Source organism: Rhopilema esculentum, chromosome 3 (genome assembly GCF_057945365.1).
Source record: "Rhopilema esculentum isolate cy_ngs chromosome 3, ASM5794536v1, whole genome shotgun sequence".
NCBI lineage: Eukaryota > Metazoa > Cnidaria > Scyphozoa > Rhizostomeae > Rhizostomatidae > Rhopilema > Rhopilema esculentum.
In genome coordinates, this window is record NC_142817.1 from 2,058,803 (window position 1) to 2,078,582 (window position 19,780).

The window sequence follows — 19,780 nt, forward strand, 5'->3', positions numbered from 1 at the left end:
GTGGTTTCTAGCTAAATCTGTGCAAATGAATTTCAGCTAAACCAAAGATGCTGCAACTTAACAAAATTATGTCATTTATCTCATTAAATCATTAACTCATCAACTCATGCGTACGATTATGGGCTTGGAAAACATCGAAGCTGTTGCCGGAAAATTCGAAAATGTGAACTAAGAAAAATACAGTCAAATCAAGTCACAAGAATCAATTCTCGAATTAGCCCTTGTCATAATTGGGTAGCAAATCCTTTAGAGAATGCTAGAAAGTAATTTTTTGCCTGTCTTCTTTCAACGTTAAATCAATCAGGAAAATTTTTACATATGTTCGGTAAACCGTAATGTTTGGAAACAATATGTGCGGTAAAGTAATTAAATTTGCCATCTTTAAGGTAATGAAACTTGAATGATTTGTCATCTTTCCATGAGGAATATACATAAAAATTCTCTAATTTGTCCTTGACCGCATTTTCGTAAACAGAAGGGGGACCACGCGAGCATGTTCAAAGACAAAGTTTCAAATATGTATGAAAGGAACCATTGAAGTTTAGAAAAGTATTTTCGTTCTGCTTTTTTTAATCCTTTTAAAGGCATTTTTCAATTCTTGACCAAAAATTGTATTTTTCCAAGACAAAAACAATATTAAAAAAATTTTCTTTGGAAAACCTTATAATAATAAACGTACAAGAAAAAGGGCCAAGAAAGGTATTGAAGCTTTTAGGTGAGACACAGAAATAAACATAGATAAATATGTATGGTAATTCGTCTTGTATAACGGTATGTATGGTATGGTATATATAGCATAGTATGAATTGAAAAATGATGTATTGTATAAAAGGCTATTTTTCTTGTAGGGTGTAGTATAGTAGAGTATGGTATAATAGGGTGTGATTGGATATATATTGTATGTCATGATATGGTAGGGTATGGTTAGGCACGTTTGGTACGGTATTTGTAGAACGGTACTTTAATGTATGGTATGTTGTAGTATGGTATGGGCTCTGTTTACTAAATACTCTGTGATAACCACTTAATGATAAGTGGCATTACTCAAAATTTATTTTATTCGTAAAATCCACGGAAAAGGTGGGAGCTGATCTCACTGACATTACTAAAAGACAGACTTAGCCTCAAATTTATTTTCAAGGTTCCAAAGTTTGCCCTGAGTTTAAGCATTTTCTGAATGGATGAGTTAGCTTGCATACTTTCTAGGATCATGTTTAAAATTAAACTCTGTATCTTTCCTTATCTTGAAATATTATAGAGAGCTGGAACTGCAGCTAAATCAGCATCTGTTCATCTAAACATCTGGCTTAATGTTGTGCTTGTCTACCGCATTGAAATGAAGTCGTAATATTTTGTTATTATATCACGTATGGTTGTCCTAACTAACTTTCGGCGCTTTTGTTTATATTCTATCATCTGTAGTTTTGAAAATTTTATCAATGCATTCAATCATAATATTTGTTTTCCATTAAAATATCTTTCAAAATAAGGCATATGAAAATTATCATTGCTGTTTATTGAAAAAAAATTGCATCATGGATCTCATTTAAAGCATTAACGATTTTCCATTCTTGAATATAGCACCTTCGCACTATAACGTCTGATAGTATGCAGTCATTTCTAAACTGTGATAAATAGAAGAGTGCAACTCTAAGTTGCAGCTCAAGTCGTTCTGTCATTGCTTGTTGATTGTTTTAGACGCCAAACTTGAACTTACAGCTTCTTTATAATATTTTGGATTTGATTCCCTTTTGATGATTCAATGACTGTAATTGTAGAAAATAGTTCTTCAATTATGATGCCATTGTACAAAAGAAAGTAAGATTTCTATTGTTTTGATGTCCAAAATAAACCAGTAGCAAATTTCTCTCAATGAAGCTCGCTTTTAACAGATCAAATTCCAGGATATTTACGGCCTCTCTGCAGATTCAAACTCTCAAGACCATATATATTAAAATTCTTTTGTAAAGATAAAGAAGCTAACAACATCTATAAATTTCAAGCATTCGCAGATTAAGTCAAAATAGAGGTCTGGAAATTTTATAGGAATTGGTCTATCCGTAGAAAGATATTCTTGAACTAAAATAAACTTTGCTATGCCATCAAATTGACAGCAATTCACTTCTTTACAGCATTGCTCCTAAAATCACCCCCAAGAGGGTGTGGCAAGGTACAGTTTCATAGAAAATCGTTTTTATAAACCCTAATAGGTTTTCTATCTGGCAAGTGGACAAAATTGTCCCTTCCCAAATATTCCACTCTTGTTCATTGGCCCAATATATTCTTCATAGAATTACCTGCTACTTGTGGCGGAAATTGTAAGAAAGAGTAGAGGTTGAGTGGCACTTGACATCGCTCAGACAATTTCCTTGTATAACTAAAGTCGTGGAAAGGAAATAGCAGAGAAAAGCCTACTAGAACAAGAAATACGGGGAGGTTTACTTCGCTTTCCCTACCATCAAAAAAGCTTCATGTCCGACGCTACCAGCAACATTCTTTCAACTATGAATGTTCTGAAAATTGTTTTATTAGAGAAAACTCACATGAAAGGTGTTAAAATCGGCTTTTCTCTCCAAACATCAATAGGTACCTTCACAATATCTTAAATTCACTACATTTAATAGAAGAAGAACTTGAGCTTTTTGCTTGAAAACTGCAATACGGAGAGCTAGAGAGGCGTCTTAAGGCGCATTAGAAATGAACTTTTGAATCAAATTTGCGAGAGACTACTTTAGCTAAATCAATTTTCCTGAAATGAGTTTAGCATCAAAATCTATTGGCAGAGTTTTCATTTGTCTCCATGAGACTTTTGCAGTATGCAGGAAGAGGCAAAATTAAAAGATTACACTTTCATTAAGGTGCATTAGTACGAGTATAATTTTTATCTCACTTTATTACTTGTTAAGTTGATAAAATTAAATGGTAGGCCTAGATATCTCTCATGCTTCCTTTTTAAGATTTTAGACTAGCTGCAAGTTTCATTTAGAATCTTAGCAAAAACCGATACACTAGAAAAATTCTCTTGCTAAATGAGTTGTCTTTTAAATCCTTATTCGTTATCTTACAATTTGTGCACAGCCTTAAGTTTTTTTCCAAATGAAATCGACTTATGAATAGGTTTAAGTTTTACTTGGTGGCATTTTATTCCTTTGTTCTTTAAAGAATTTAGGAATATCCACAAAGCTCAACACGGACAAACGACAAATGGGCTATTTCAAAAGTTAGTAACATGTATTACTGACATTTAAAAACTTTTGAAACAAGAAGTACTTTGCTAAGACAGTATAAAAGGTCTTTAAAATTGAATTTTGCGACCAAATCTATTGATTGTAATAAAATGGTATTTTCTCTCTATTTTCGAGGATGTTTTTCAAAACCCCTGAATTCAATGTCTAATATAAGCGCAAAAACACTTTCCGAGATTAAAATTCTAGCCACACCTTGATCCAGTTTTATCTTTGTGATTCCAGTCACCTGTAGATAAAGCTTAGCTAATGTGTTTATTGCATTACCTTGGTTCTGACGCCTAATTCAGCTATTAAGTAAGATAACAGATTTCAAAGTTTGCCTTACAACCTAGCGTTTTTTCTGATAACAATCCTGCTTTACTGGTCGATTTAGAATACTGTATTCAATGATATGGTTCTTAGAGATGGCTTTGTATAAAGCAAGCATTTTTTAACACATTGGCTAGAAGCTATAATTCTGCAAAAAAGCTATGAACAGATATGATTCATTAAAACAAAGCAAGTCTAACTTTTTTAAATGTCATATACATGACTATTATACATAATCACTTGTTTATCTCGAGCTATCTTAACATTTCCGAAAATCTTATCTACTAATGATAAATTTACGAAAAAGTTTACAAAGCTTCACATTTGCTAAAATCTTCATGATAAAAAGACGTCTCATAATGCTGTCGGGCGGATTAAGGCAATGCTAATTCGTAATCCAGTATAAAAAGGTTGGCCCTACCTTTGTCAATACAGATGTTTTATTGCCAGGACCATCATGATAACGCATAGACTGTAATTATTCAGGCAAAATCCATGGGTGGCAATACCAACGAAAATGATATGTAGCGACACGGGGGTTAAGTTAAATTTTTCTTAGAAGAGGTATTGACAGAACGTGACAGATCTTAGTTGTTTGTCTGAAAAATGAGATATAATTTTTTAACAGGAATCCTATTGTTCTGCCTATTAACTGGTGAAAGAATTTGACAATAAAAGCCAAAAAGCCCAAGTTTGTACTGGAAAAAAGCCCTCTGCAGACAATGAATATTATCAGTTCAGCATGAGTCTGACAATTTGAGTCTAGACAATAGAGGGAAACAGAGTTTTTTGAGCAAATGAATTACATTCTTTCGCTTCGATAATTTATTCACGTACGTCTTAATGCCAAACGTATTTCAATTATGATAGTAGATTTCAGAGCCAGAAAAGCACTATACAAACACAAGAAGCCTTATTGAGAAAAAGAAGCATATTGTCTTAAGGTTGAGAGAGATGGAGTCTTGAACTAAAATTAATATGTTCCTTCTTTTCAAGATTTCATGCAAAAAAAGACATTCCTTTTTGCTTTGAAACGTATCTTAGTCACTTATTGCGCATAGAGTGTTTCCTGAATTTCCTCTTCATCTTGAAATCATTATTATATTAAAAAACGATATATTTACTAGGTCATGTACACAAAAACAGATCAAGAAAACAACTCAGCGAAAATCACGCTCTTGTTTTGAAGTTTTCACTGCTACACACACCAAATGCTGATTAATTTGCTGGGTAACAGCAAAAACATATTTTAAGTCTAACTAAATTATCCGGTGGTTTTCAGGCTGTACCGTCTATCAGGCCTAAAGAGACCGTTAAAATGCAGACAAACGCCTTATTGCGGCAAAATTGCAAAGAAGAACCTCAGATATGATTAAAAAACTTTAAGAACAGCAGGAACCGAAAATAGCGCAGCTGTAATTGTAGACGAAGAAACTTGCAAAAATATGGTTTCTGCTGGTTAGCGAAAAATATATTCGAAAAGCAAGTACTGTGTATTTTTATTGTATATATTCATTCCAAAGTCATGATAAAAATTAGAAGAGTGACGTCACGATCAAAGAATATTTTCAGAAAGAGGCTGCTTCAAAAGACCCCTGTTGTAAAAATTTCTATACAGTATTTTTTCGAAATTGATTTTCGTCTGAGAAGCACTTAGAATCAATATAATGAGATAATTATAGCTGCTTATAATCTATATATATCTGAAAGTGCTTGCATCTAATTTGTGGTCTATAACATCTTTCTAAGCCCAGAAAAGACATTTATCTATTTGCGTTTAATGTGACGACATCACAGAAATGTACTTAATTTTTTCAAAATTCTGACCATATACCCTGGAAGAACATAATAGAATATACCCAACTGTGGAAAATCAGTAAAACACGTACTCCGAGACAGGCCGAAAAGTGAGGGGGCCAAGGGGAAGTTGAATACCCAAAGCAAAAGATTTCGTGAAAAGTTCTATTGTTTTGGAATAAAGTGGGGAGGCCATGCCCCCCACCCCCCTTCGCCGACGGCCCTGTTTAATGTATAACAAATTGGCTGAGATATGGTAAAATGAGCAAAGACTCGTTCCTCGGCAAATACAGTGGAATCCTGATATAAAGAACTCCAAAGGGAACCAGAAAATAGATCGTTTTACATGAGGAGTTCGTTAAACCGAGAGAAAATGTTTTTTTAGAAAAACCTGCGTTGGGCTTGTTAAGGCTATCTTCTGTGCATATTTTGCTCCAAAAAACAAAGCTGAATTAAGATATTACTAATGGTTGGTCAGCGAAAATGAAAATCTTTATGTTCCTTTTATAATTTCGGACCAAGAGATTGACAAAGCTGGTAACATTTCACTTCTAATTGGTGCCTGAATGACGTCTTTGATTACTTCACATTCTTGTTTGTTTTCTTTTGCTTCTCCATCTGGGTCTCTCAATAAAATTTTGTCGTTGCTCATTGCCAATGTTTTATATGTAAGAAGGTGTTCGAGCATATCTTCCAAAAGTTTAAAAATTTAGCGTATTTCATCATTCTAAAGACAGTCAGAGAATATGTTACACGATTCTTAATATTTCTAAAGACAGACAAAATCTTTCACATCGAAGTGTTTGAAAAAACAGCAAACAAACATTGTGTTCATTCCTTAGACCAAAAAAAAATTTCCTTGTCCTTTTTTATCTAAATTTACCCCAACATGAGATGTTAAAACTTGTAATAATCTGATGGAAATTGAAGTTGAATTGCTATTAAGTGCACACAACTACAGTTAAGACAGCAGTTAAGAATAACCCTTTTTGCAAACTGGGGAAATATAACTAGATTTATCAGCATACAAAAGCCAAAACCTTTTCTAAATAAATCGATATTTACTAAAATTCGTCACTTCTCCGTTTATAAGACTTTCTCTTTCTAATTATTATTCGATAAACTAAATTTCCATTCCTGGAGATAATTTTGCTGCAATTTTTTTCTCTGAATATTCAGAAATAAAGTTTTCTTTATGTTTTGAGTTTGCAAATCTATTTTGTTTTAAGATTTTATTCAATGTAGCAAATTATATTGTAATTAGTAAGAAACATAAGTAGTAAGAAACTGGCATCGCTTGCATAAAAAAGTAGGTAATTCTCTTTTTTTGATTTTTTCAAAACATTTCACAACTTTATGTTTGACAAATGGATTAAAGTTAACGCATGTAATCCTTTTCTCAGTTTTCTAATACTGCGTAACAGCCTAAAACCTTCTTGAAATATGTAAAAGATAAATCAAGATAGGCTCAAGGAAAGTATCGAGTGTAAGCATTGAAGAAACAAAAGATGCAAGTCTTGATATTGATAACAATAGGTTCTTAAATGGTGTCATTGATTTCAAATCTTGCACCAATATCATCGTAACTTATTCTAAGATTCTAAATGGTTCATTACAAATTGCATAGTGCAAACAAAATGTTGATTCACGTAATATAAATCGTACAGACAGTGAAACATTGCCAGGCATAATTGAATACTGCATAACAAAGGATGTTGATAAATAGAGAACTTTATTGATCAGCTATTTGAAAATCGTTTCTTTCCGTCAAAAGTCTTTTTTGCACTCATAGCATTTATCATATCGAAAGAGAGAAAACACCTTTAATACAGATCCCAGTTCTAGACAAGAAGTGAACGATCTTCGATATAACTTTTATAGAGAAACAGTTTTAAGACATATTATCTTACCCTTGAAAGAGTGAAAGCCAAGGACAGTAACTTGGTTCCAAATCATAACATTGCTGCACACTCACGACTTTTGCATGTCAGCAATTCATCAAATATGGTTAATACAAGAAGGCCCAATACATTCGGCACTTTGAAACATTTCTTCTCTGTTTGGTCTTTTTTATAATTCATGAGTTCCGAACTAATGTTATTAATTATGAATAAAATATGAAATTATGGAAAAACTTTTTCAATTAAAAAGAAGAGAAATCATAAGGACCTAAACAGGTATTTTTCACATGTAACAACTAAACTTAGTAAGAGCATCATTTAGCAAATGTGTTTTTGCTTATCAATCTGCCAACCTGCCCTTTAGCAAATTCAGAAGAATTAGTTTTCAATGTGCTTATACACATCAATTTGCCAACAGTTTGAATTTAGTCATATTTGCTAAAAATCTTAGTCTTAAATGTTGCCAGGAAACAAACCAATCCCACGCTTGCATACAATAACAACAAAACATTTCGTTAAATAAATTTCCGGCAGGTAAAAAGCATCGAAAACAATTTCGGACATCTTTTCAGAATTTCTTCGTGATTGAATTTTGTCGTGGATTTTAAACACAGCAGAGATAAAAATTACTTTCAACATTCTAAGCGAGGATACCCCAGCTCCGTGGAGACTTGGAGGTTGAGTATCCGCTGGAACTTTGGCTTAACCCACCTGGTAGCTTTTTAACACAGAACATCATTTCGGAAAAAAGAGACAAAAGCAAAATTTTCTTAGTTTATATGAAGGCAGAATAGAAGAGATGCTCCTAGCATTAAAAGAGTCTCTCCTCTCTATCAATATGGTATGAAAGTTTATAAACAGAGCAAAATTAAAAGTAAAAGCACAAATATAAGTATAAGAATTGGAAAGCGTAAGACCATCTCTAATACGAAAAGATGGTCTAGTAATTTCGCTGTCTTTAAAGTTCAAAATTTGTGCTTAAAGGCACAAATAACTTGAATGAATGAAAGAAATAGTACAGTTGAACTATAGCTGAAAGCTGAGGTGGCCTTTATTTGAAATCGATGACAAAAGACAGTTAGAATCATTATTCATCGAAAGATGGTGGAATGAATGCAGTTCAAGAACCGACAATGAAGATACTGATGATGATAACGAGCAGGACGGTTAAGAAGACGATTGAAATGCGAATTATGACAAAATTTGCCGTAACTTGATTTGGTTTTGATCATAAATTTGGTCCTGATCTCATTTTGATAGTTTTTATGTGAAAATTCTTATAAAATTTCTAAAAAGCAAAAAAAATTTTTCTTGACCAAATTCTGCCTCCTTTAAATTTGAGTCGAAAAAAATTTCGTCAAAATAGTGTTCCGAAAAAGTTTTGTGGTTAATATAGGTTGTTTCTGTAAAATAGATTAATCTAAGATTGACAACGCTTTCGATAGTCAATCTCAGGAAAGCTTAGTAAGTCTATATATTTAGAAGGTTCTTTGTAAATAATTGAGTCATTTGTTTTTATGACATAAAGGTATTTGAGACATAAGACAAGATCTAACAAAGGAACGGGAACAGGAGTACTAGACTTAGCATCAACATCTTAACATCTTACAGACAAAAAATATAAAAATTAGCCAGCATATAAAGAATGAACTAATAAAAACATAGCATTGCTTACGACTACCGCATCTCAAAAATAGTAAGCCTAATTAAACTATATGAAAATTAGCTCCTTCTTGAAGACAGCTAAAAGCTATTCAATATGAGAACTGGAATGCCAAATGCAGTTATGTTGTTTTGAATTTTTTCGCCTTTATAAGTTCGCATAAGAATGCAGCTATAAATTTTGAAATAGTTGATAGTGTTGCAAGATAGTGCATAGCTGAAAGTAAATTCACTAGGGCAGCAGCATCGAAGATTCAATGCAATGACGTGATTGAAACACTAAAGGCTGCACAAAGGCCATGATAACTAGCCTGAGATCAGGCTCTCCGGGCAGAGGAAGCTGGGGCAGAGGAAGCTGGGGCAGAGGAAGCTGGGGCAGAGGAAGCTGGGGCAGAGGAAGCTGGGGCAGAGAAAGCTGGGGCAGAGGAAGCTGGGGCAGAGGAAGCTGGGGCAGAGGAAGCTGGGGCAGAGGAAGCTGGGGCAGAGGAAGCTGGGGCAGAGGAAGCTGGGGCAGAGGAAGCTGGGGCAGAGGAAGCTGGGGCAGAGGAAGCTGGGGCAGAGGAAACTGGGGCAGAGGAAACTGGGGCAGAGGAGGCGGTTTTCCGTCAAAACCTGATCTCAGGATTCATGATAACTGGACTGTGGAGATAAGGTTTAAGACTGACGTTCTAGAGTTTCATAGTTACGACATCAAAATTAATTTCATCGGTGAAACTTGCAAGTTTCATCAACGTCCATCTAAAGAGCCGTGCTAATTGCGGTCAGAAGTTTCCGACGATTTTTATCGTAAAGCGAGGTCTCAGATGAAAAATGTTTGAAACATTATAAATCGCTACGATCAAAGAAAAGATGCAATCACAAATGTGTTTTTTTAATTTGTGGATTTTGAAGGCATGGCTCAAAAAACAACCTTAAAAACAGGATGGCTCCTTAAGGGCTTAGCAAACCCTGGGAAATATTTTATGCAAGACAAATTTTAGGGGAACTGTAAAAAGCTAACTATTTCCTCACTTTTATAGAAATAACATATAAAACAAAGTGTTTTTAGGAATGGAGATTTCAGTTAACAAGGTCTTTTTAGTGCGTTTGGCGCAAGGCACAGAACTTCTATCAGCGCATCCTCCAATTTTTAGCGACGTCCATCTAAAGAGCCGTGCAAATTGCGGCAAAAAGTTTCCGAAGATTTTTGTCATAAAGCAAGATTCTCAGATAAAAAATGTTTGAAATGTTATTCATCGCTTACGATCAAAGAAAAAATCGTACTGTGTGCGGTGCTCAAAGAAATCGTTAAAGCTTCAGAAGACGAATCAGCACATTTAAGGAGCATAACAAGAAAATTGTGGGCGAAGGGGCACCATACAAATTTCTTAATGGAAGTGATACAGTCCAGTCACAAAAAGAAGGGTATGCAGTACATTAAAATAGCAAAACTACTATGTCATGTTCTCGAAGTGAATTTTTATTGGCACCTTGCTCGCTGCACCTTTTTTAAATCAACAGATAGAACCAACATTTTCTTTCCCTTTTTACATTATCTTATGGCTATTTGAATGATCTGCATTGCAACATGCAAGTTTATTCCAGATGCAATGATTTTATTCAATAAAATATGATGTTAAATGGCTTTGACTCCGATCTGAACAGTGCTTCTTTTCATCACACTTTTTGTATATCAATATCATTGCAACAGAAACATTTCTCATTTATTGTCTTTAATTAATAGCTTAGATTCCAAACGCCCTGGCACGAAAAAGTCCTTGAGTGACCTGAAATGACACTGCGTCAATAATTCACAATTATTTCTTTCGGTTTGAAAGTTCTCTAAGGCAAAGCGCTGAGGTCAGTTATAATAACAGAAAAAGTCTTTAATTATGCAAGAAAGTCTCATGGGAAACCAGCAAGTGTTGTTGCTAGCTAAGCACGATTTAAAACGGGACATCTCATAAACAGCACAGCAGTTAATTGGAAGAGTAAAAAGCTTGAAAACAAGCAGGGTTGATATAAAAATGACCAAGGAGTGATTATCTATAAGACTATCCCTTTTCCTAGCTATCTACTTAGGTCCTCTTCAGCAACAGAGAATATTAGAGATCAAAAAGTAATACTATTCTTGAATGAGATCCATACAGAACAAGATCTTGAAATGTGGACAACAGTTCTTATATGCAGTTCAAATTTCAGCCCCCCCTCTTTAAGTTACCCTCTGAAGGAAAAGTATTTTGCCAAAATTAATAGCCCTTTCGATTGGTGTCCGCCAAAAATTTCTCTTTACACTTACTAGGTAGGCCTGACAGTAACGTAATAAAAACATACATTTAATTTGTCGATGTTAATGAGAAAAATGTAGTTAATTAGTTTATGAACAGTTTCAAGTTTTGCAGTTTAATATTTATTAGGATTACGTCACAATAGCAATATTCATTTATTTAGATACAATAAAACAAAGAACAAAACAAAAAGAAATTCTACTTTCTTACCAATTTAGGTACAGTCATAACCAAATTTATGAAAGCAAATTGATATGTTTATATGTAGCTTGTTATTTAAAATGACTTCCAATGAATTAGTTGCGGAGTACTAGATACGCTCTTTGGTATATAATGTATAGATGAAATTAATGTACATAGCATTTGTAAAGATTCAAGCAGCGCGTTAATTTCTCTTAAACAGGAATGCAACAGTTCTTAAGATTGTTCGTGAAAAAGGACAAATGTAAAGCACAACGTTAATACCTATATTTTAACCAGAGATCTCTAAAAGATTGCTTGACATTTAGCAAACTAGAAAATTTGATAAATTTGAAAGAAAATGCATAATAGAATGACCATTCCAAACTTTCCCCTTAAGCTAGCTGGCTTCAAAACCCTTTTATGAACTCTGACAACTCTAACCATGAATTTTAAGTTATCTTCTAATTGCAAATTGTTAAAGCACGACTGCATCTAGAATTCTTCTTTAGCAACACTGGTTTGAATAGCTTTGATACAAAGAAAGTAACTTACGAGGTCTGCAGGATGTGCCTACTATCATGACTGGTTGTGACAAGCAATGACTACTTATTACATTCAGGTCCGTCAAGAGCAACACTTAGGTACACCTGGTGCAATATCTAAGTAAAACGTTATCAAAAAAACCCTTACCCACATTTCATTAAGTATAATAGTCGCAACAATTTGATCAAAAAGAGCCGTTCCTGTTCATTCGCTGTCACAATTAAATTCTGGCTTCTTATGATAGCAGTCATTGGGGCTAAATGGAAGCTTTGATAAATCTGCGACGATCTGCACAATATTGAACGATCTGTATACCAAGCAATCAGGTGCTTTTTAGCAACTACATATTTTGTGTTAACGCTCCCCTTTACCATACAATAGTTCAGAAGGGTAAAGCTAAAAGGCCATAGAACATTTAAAATGAAAAAATTATACTATACCTTGTCTGCCTTTACGTCCCTTTCACGTCTTGCACTGAATTAATTGTGTATTATTTGAAGAATTTGATTCATATTTTCATCCGGAGAAGAGCCTCTTTTGCTACTGGTCTCAGCCTGAAATAACAATGTGAAGTTAATGAATTTCTATTGTCAGTCTCGGAAACCTAATGTCTCGCCGTTAAATTCCATTGACATTTTATCAAAGTAGCCTTTAAATCGACAGACGCCCTCAATAAACACTATACTTTATTTACAAAGAATTGTTTATTGAGCTACTTTGCAAGCTAATAACTATCTTCGATTTTTGTAATTCTTAGACATTAATTACAGTAAACAACTTCAAAGTAAGTAATATGTCTCATCTCTGCTTATCGTAAAAATCACAAAAAGCCGACAGTAGAGTCTAAAAGTTTTACGAAAAATTTATCTCTGCAAAACCGGTGTTTTTGTTTAGCCCATTTAATTTTTTTACGATAGATTTCGCATAGAATTACTCCTTTTTTGAAGAATATTTGAGACAGAGCAGTTTAGAGGTGAAAGATGGCTTATGATACAAAAAGAAGTCAAGAATATAGTTCCCTGCTTAATTATTTATCCTAAAGTTTTCTAGATTCAAGCACAGAAAATTGACTTGTGACCATATTCGAAGAAGATTGCTCACGTTAATTTAACAAGAAACATTTTTGGAATCTGGAAATTTTTGTCCACTTGATAGAAGCCAATCGATTGATTTTTGGACTCTTTGCCTTGCCATTTAATTTGTGAACGCACTGAAATTCATCTTCAACAACGAAAACCTCAACATCAGCACAAAATTAAAAGCTGTTAACACCTACGCTACATCCATGTTCTTATGCAACTCAGAACTCTGGACATTAACGAAATCTCTTAAAAAATTGACAATTTCAATAGAAGACTATTACGAACATACATCTTTAACATAGTTTATCCAACAATAGTGAAAAATGACGATGTCTACCAACAAAGCAAAAAAGCTCCATGGAACAAGATGATCAAACAACGTCAACTTGGATGGTAAAGAGTTGCACTTCGTTTACCAGAGCAAGCCCCTGCAAAACTAGCCTTAGCGTACGCAGATGTGAAATATACAAGACCGAGAGGCCACCCAAGACTAATTTGGCTCTCAAAAAAAATCAAACCTACAGGAGAAGTAATGGGGGAGGGGGGGTTGGGGTTGTGGGAAATAATATCCCTAATTTCTTCTTATACAAGCTCTTGCTTGTAAATTTTGCTCAATGTATTGAATTAAAAAAGTGTTTTGAACCACATTTATTTAAAGATGCCGAACCCAGGGATACTACCAGAAAATATGAAAACAGCTTTAACTACGAAGAAAGATCCAACGCCATCCACGGCATTAAAGAAAAAATCAAACCTACAGGACATTTTTAAACTCTAATGGAGATAAAAATGTGAACTAGCAAAAGATAGACTTTCCTGGCAAAAATATTTAAACTAGAAATCATGTGTTACGCTAAAAAACTTGTTCTGTAATAATGATAATATTGATAGAGGCTCCTAATATTTGGCTCATCAAGATTTTTGCTGGTAAAATAACAGTCCATTAACAGGTAGGATGTAAACTGAGGTGACATATGAGATAACAACTAACTTTATTTTTGTTTCTTCGATAAATATTGCAAGAAAATTATTCCTGGTATGACGATATAAAGAGAGGATAAAGAACTTTGTAATATTGCAATAGATGTTTTGTAATGGTAATTGTGGAGGTCAGGTTATGATAATAAATGAGAACATATCTTTAGGCATTGATTATATCTCAAAAATAGGCATTTGGCGTTACAAAACATATTAAAATTTCAAAATGAAACAACAGAAAGTATGCCAGAACTTAAAGACTCTTGCGCAACCGGCATGCTTTGCGACTATAATTCAAAGAAGCGGCCTAATATCGTACTGCGTGAAAATACAAATAAAGTCAATTTCTCAAGACAACTGCCACTGAGCATGCCGGTTGGGCAAGAGCCTTTAAAGTGAAGAGAATAACCTGATAAACGACAAAAACATATTATTTTTGAAAATATCGAATATTTTTGCAAAATTCAAAGTGATTTCGAGAAATGAAGAGAACAGGAATATAATATGTGCCCAAAGTGACAGATGTTAGATTACATGAACCGGTTGTTTTTATCATAAAAGGTTTTCACTTCGTTTAGCCTCCCGACTCAGCAGTCGAAGGGCTTGCTTCAGGATCACCGTGCCTGAAAACATCTGGTTTGAGAACTGATTCATCCTTTTTAAATGTGAATTCTGTAAGATGGATCTTACTGAGAGCTCCAAAGCTTAACGGAGTCCGTACACGAAAGTTTATGAAGTCTTAAAGGGAGACTCTCAAGATTAAATTTGAATTCCTATTTAAGCAGAATTCTTCCTGCGTCTTAAGCGTATACTTGTTTGTTGTTTATCTTAAAAACACATGCCTTACCTAACGTTCTTCACTACAATTTTGGTCTATTCTATTCACCTACTGTGGTGATAGCAAGCTGAATAGGTCAGAGAGCTCGCGTGTTGTTTCTGTTCTGATAGAGGTTTATAGACAAAATGATGATAAGAGTATTTGAAAATCCTAGCGTGCAATGAAACTTTGTGATGTTTTATAATACTGTTGTCTAAAATGGCTATAAACAAATGTGTGCTATTCAGCAAATAATCGATGGAAATTTAAAAAAAAATATCGAGTCCTTTGAAAACAGAGAGGAAAATTCAATTATCTGTTAAATTGATGGCTGTTTTGGCTGAATGAAAGATTTTGCAAACATAGCTTCACAATAGAACATTTATTAAAGCTATATATATCACTGAAAAACAAAGTCTTGTTACTAGTGAGCATTGAACTAAACAGGCCTATAGTTTCAACTTCAAGAAGTGTCCTAAACCTTAGAGTTTGGCAGAAATCTACAAGGTAGAGTCAAAGAAAGTTTTTGGACCCCTCTTAGCTCGAGGCCTTGAACAATCTCTTAGCTTCATTTTCTTCTTTGATCATTTCTAAATGCTCATCGTTATATCTCATAAGCTCTTTCTGATATCCAGATGTTTCTTTACAGTTCTTCAAACTCTTCCTTCAGTCCTCATCAAACTCTTCCTTCAGTCCTCAAATTTCAGCCCTCATCCTTTTCTCCGGGCAGCGTTTGTTTCCATAGGTATGTATAGGATATCTTTTTGTATTTATTACCAGCTCTCTTAATTTGATCCTTCAATTCTCATATGTTAAGTAGATGCAACTTCTACCAAAGTTAAAAAACATATCGCATTTTAAGGCTTCATAATAAGCTCTTGTCTTGTAACGAGATATTCGAGTTTTTTTAACTTGATAAAATCAATTTGACATGAATCTTTTTCATTGAACTTGTATTGCCTTTCTAAAGTACTGTTGATTTCAACATTGCTCGTAGCATCCTGTAACTCAAGTCACATTCTTTGCTTTCAATGACGTCTCAATTTAATTTTTTCATTATAACATGGCACTACTTTCTCTTTGTAATTTTTGACTTTCTTTTTAAGCCCACTTAATCATCATCTTGCTAAACAAAAAATAATTTGTCCTATTCTCTCTCTAGCTCCTGTCTTCTAATCGCAATTTGCTTCATGTTCAGTTCTTCTTCTCTAATCAGTTTGTCATTTTTTTGTTCAAAGCTTTGATCGTAATTGTGGTGATATCTTTTCAAGTCGTTTCGACAATCATTGTGATAGTCCTTTCACTGTCTAAGACACCATTTAATCAAGTAATGATAATTTTATAAAACTGCTCTCAAACGATTACGAAAGGAATGGAAAATCAAGTTTTTTATTTAACCTCTAAAACTTTTTTTAAACTTTGATTACTGATAAGTGTTTTTACAGCTGGATCTTAAAATTCTTCATATTTATAAACGTGATGCAAATAATATTCCATATTTTGGCAATGTTTGTAAATTTCTGAATTTCTTAAAAAGTTTTCTTTAAAAACTTGAAAAGCTGCAGTCTAAAATCAAATAGAAAATGTAACAGCAGAGAGCATATTCTTTAGACAGCTTTTGGTAGTTGATTGAAAATTCTTTGCAGGATAATAACGATTTGTTTAAAATTGAAATGAGGGATTCAGAAACTAAGTAAATGCAGGTTATGTCTGCTCCTAAAATGGTAATCGTGTTAAAGTATGATCTATAACATTTTGACAAGGCACAATAGTCTCCAAAAATCACTAACATCATTCTTAATCTGCTATTATTGTGACTTTTTAGCCAAAATAGAAATTTCTTAAAGAAATATGTTCTTTTCTGTCCAAGTACACAATTCACAAAGAAGAAAGCAGCTTGCTGCTATTTATCAAGCTTTTATGTCTATGATGTAAGTAAAAATGAATAGCAAAATAATTAAAAAATATTGAAAATTAAATAAGACTATATATTCAGTTTTGAAAAATGTTAATTAAGTAAGCACATTAAAGGACTTTTATTTTGGTAGACATAGAGATATCATGAATATAATTTTACGTATGGCAGATTCGTCACATCACAAGGTGTTAGCAGGAGCGAGAAATATGTATTACTAATAGCTATAATTGCCTTCAAGGCCTTCATGAACTGTAAAATGAAATAAGAGCTTTTTTTAAGTTTGTGCTGATTGCATATACATTGAATCGATTTCACAAAATTTCTAGTGGCGATAATTTAGGTAATCTTACCAGTAAAAATGTCATTTTTAGGCATTAAATACTTTTCAACACTCGGGTAGATGACAACAATTTCACAAATTGAACACCAATAGCGCCATCCATGCATCGTACGTCGGTATTCAATACCATGTTTCTTTGTCCGCATTTTTGGCAATTTATTTTTTATACATTTTTTGCTAAGGAGTCAAAGTTCTTCTTTATTCTACTAGATCTTTAATTGATTCTGCATAATTCTAGGTTTGGCTGATTGTTTACTAAAGATTCTTCATCTACACTTCAAAATGTGATGCTATCTTTAATTAAGTTTACAAAACATTTTCTGAATAGGGGATGAACGAAATACCTTTTGTTTGGTATAGATGATAGGTATTCAGTGAATGCAAGCATGCATACAAGCACTGTATACTGTAACAGTATACTAATAGCTTTTTGTGTCTGACAATTCTAAGAGAACTGAATTTTAAATAGCCAAAAGATGAATTGAAGCATTACTTTAAAGTGTTGGTCATAGATACCTAGAGACAATGAGCCCTGCGTTGAAATGACTTCTTGTTTCATCGATAGCCTTTTTTTCTTACACAACACTTTGGTACGTTTAAAAGGACATAAGAATTTTAAGAAACACAAATATGCTTTTCTTTTACTGTAACTTTGCATTTCAAAAAACAGGTGGATACGATGTATGAAGCTTGCTCTTGTATGAAGTCGGTATGCTTTGATTTCAAAAGATGTTTCATAAAACGATTTCATCTCAAAACGAAAATTTAGCGAATATATGAATTACCAAAATGAATTAATGAATAAATAAATAAATAGATTGTTAATAACACATCATTTTCAGCATGGATTCATGATCAAGTCAAAATCAGCTGAACACGAGTGAACACATGCTCAGAAGTCGTGTTTTTAACAATTTATTTCATTTTGGTACTCAATTTATTCGTTTATCATTTTTGTTATTTGGATTAAGTACCAAACTAAACTCAAATATTTTAATGCAAGTGGAAGAACATGTCAAGTAGAAGAATTTCCAAATCAAAATTTTGTATAATATGTAATATTATCTCTACCTTGTAATATTACCTATAAGAACAGATTCATAAAATCAATTATCCAGTCCCGTAATAAAACATAAAATCTTTTATTAAAACAAAGTTTCCCGTGTTGTATGCACCACAGCAGTACAATTTTGGTTATTTTAATCCCATTCTGATTGTTCATAATTTTTGACACTTCGCAAGCCACAAAAATCTTATACTAAAAAGAAGGATCCAGGAAAGTGTACGCGTTTTAAAATGATAGATGTTGATTGCCCTAAGATGCGCCATGTATAGGATACCTACATACCACAGGTAAGTTCTGCGTTGTGAATAAGTAACAGGGCTGTGTAAGGCTACCTGGCTCAATCAAAAATAAAACACACGAAATACGAAACACACGAAAGGTGATTCACATGAAAAATTCCGTCATGTTATACTTGAAGTATGTTGGGCAAATTGTTTGAAATGAGGACCACAACTATTGAAGTAAGACTTACTTGGTAAGTTAATAAGTAGATTTAGGTTTTTCTTCACTCTTTTATTTGTCAAACGATAAAAGGTGTTCAAAGAGGCCAAGGAAATTTGTGGCTTTGTACACCTGCTTGATAGAGTCTAGAAGAAATTAACGAAATTTATGTTGCCAAAGCATTAATTTGGAAAGCACAGAAAAAATGTGTTTAGATTAAACAGGATGAGATTTCCAAGCACAAGCTTTTTGCATACTTAGTGTTCTGTCTCACAAAAGTTGAATGTCAGCTTTGACGTAATTAAACAGCTTTTTCTATAATTAATTTGTGCACTTTTTCAGAGATGACGTGGTTTTCGAAAAGAGTATGGTTTGTACGCTTGTATTTTTGTAGAAAATTATAAAACATACCTGTAAGAATCAAAAAATGAGGTTCAAAATGTAGACATTTTTTACTGGAGATGTAAATAAACCTGGTAAGCTATAAGATATTCTTATAGAAGCTTATCAATTTATTTTCTCAGCGATTAGCACCTGATAGAAAGCCAAAAATTTATCTTACAGCTTGCGTATAGGGAGTATGTTGTTTGTTTTGAAGAAGAAGTTTCAAGCCATTTATCAATAAACGGGCAGATCATTTCATTCTGGAGCAAATATAATGTATTCTTATTTGCCTGGAAGAGAACTAATCCCAGTTATTTGTGCTACGTCTTTCAATCAATCTTGGTTTTGAAGGTCAGAAGGTCTTGTCTTTTCCACGATCAAGATTTCGGCTTGCCATAAAAACGCACCTGATCTTCTTTGACGTGAAAATTATGCAAATTGGAAAACATCAAAATTCTTATATTCACACAAGACATCCACTATAAAAGAAAATTTGACCTTAGGGCTGCAAAAAATTAAAGAACGATCAACTGAGCACCTTCGGGCTTTGGAAACTGTTTGAAAATGACTCTATTAAATACGGGATGGAAATGATTGTTCGGATGAATAAATCGACTTATTCATCTTACTATCCATCTATAAATCTACAAGTTTTTCTGTTTGACTGTCATAGATAATTAAGAAGAATTTCCTGCGATACAACTTGTTAGGTGTCTGAAATTTTGTTGTCTTTTGTTACTTTTTAGCGTTTTTAAAAGTAAGCTCTTTACAACTTGGTACAATACTTCAGAAATTCAAATTTCATTGAAAAACTGACCATTAAAAATTTCCCGTACTAACAATA

General features: G+C 33.4%; 1 protein-coding gene across 7 annotated transcripts in view; it reads right to left on the bottom strand.

Moving 5' to 3' along the window:
- Positions 1-19,780, bottom strand: part of LOC135692716 (glycine receptor subunit alphaZ1) — a 59,390-nt gene that overhangs the window by 20,696 nt on the left and 18,914 nt on the right. For 6 of the 7 annotated variants that reach the window (XM_065210976.2, XM_065210980.2, XM_065210977.2 and 3 more), the window contains one exon: positions 12,351-12,464. The gene's annotated coding sequence lies outside the window, so the exon portion shown is untranslated. Of the gene's footprint in view, positions 1-7,264; positions 8,560-12,350; positions 12,465-19,780 lie in introns of those variants that run through there. The other variant, XM_065210987.2, reaches the window with a different exon arrangement.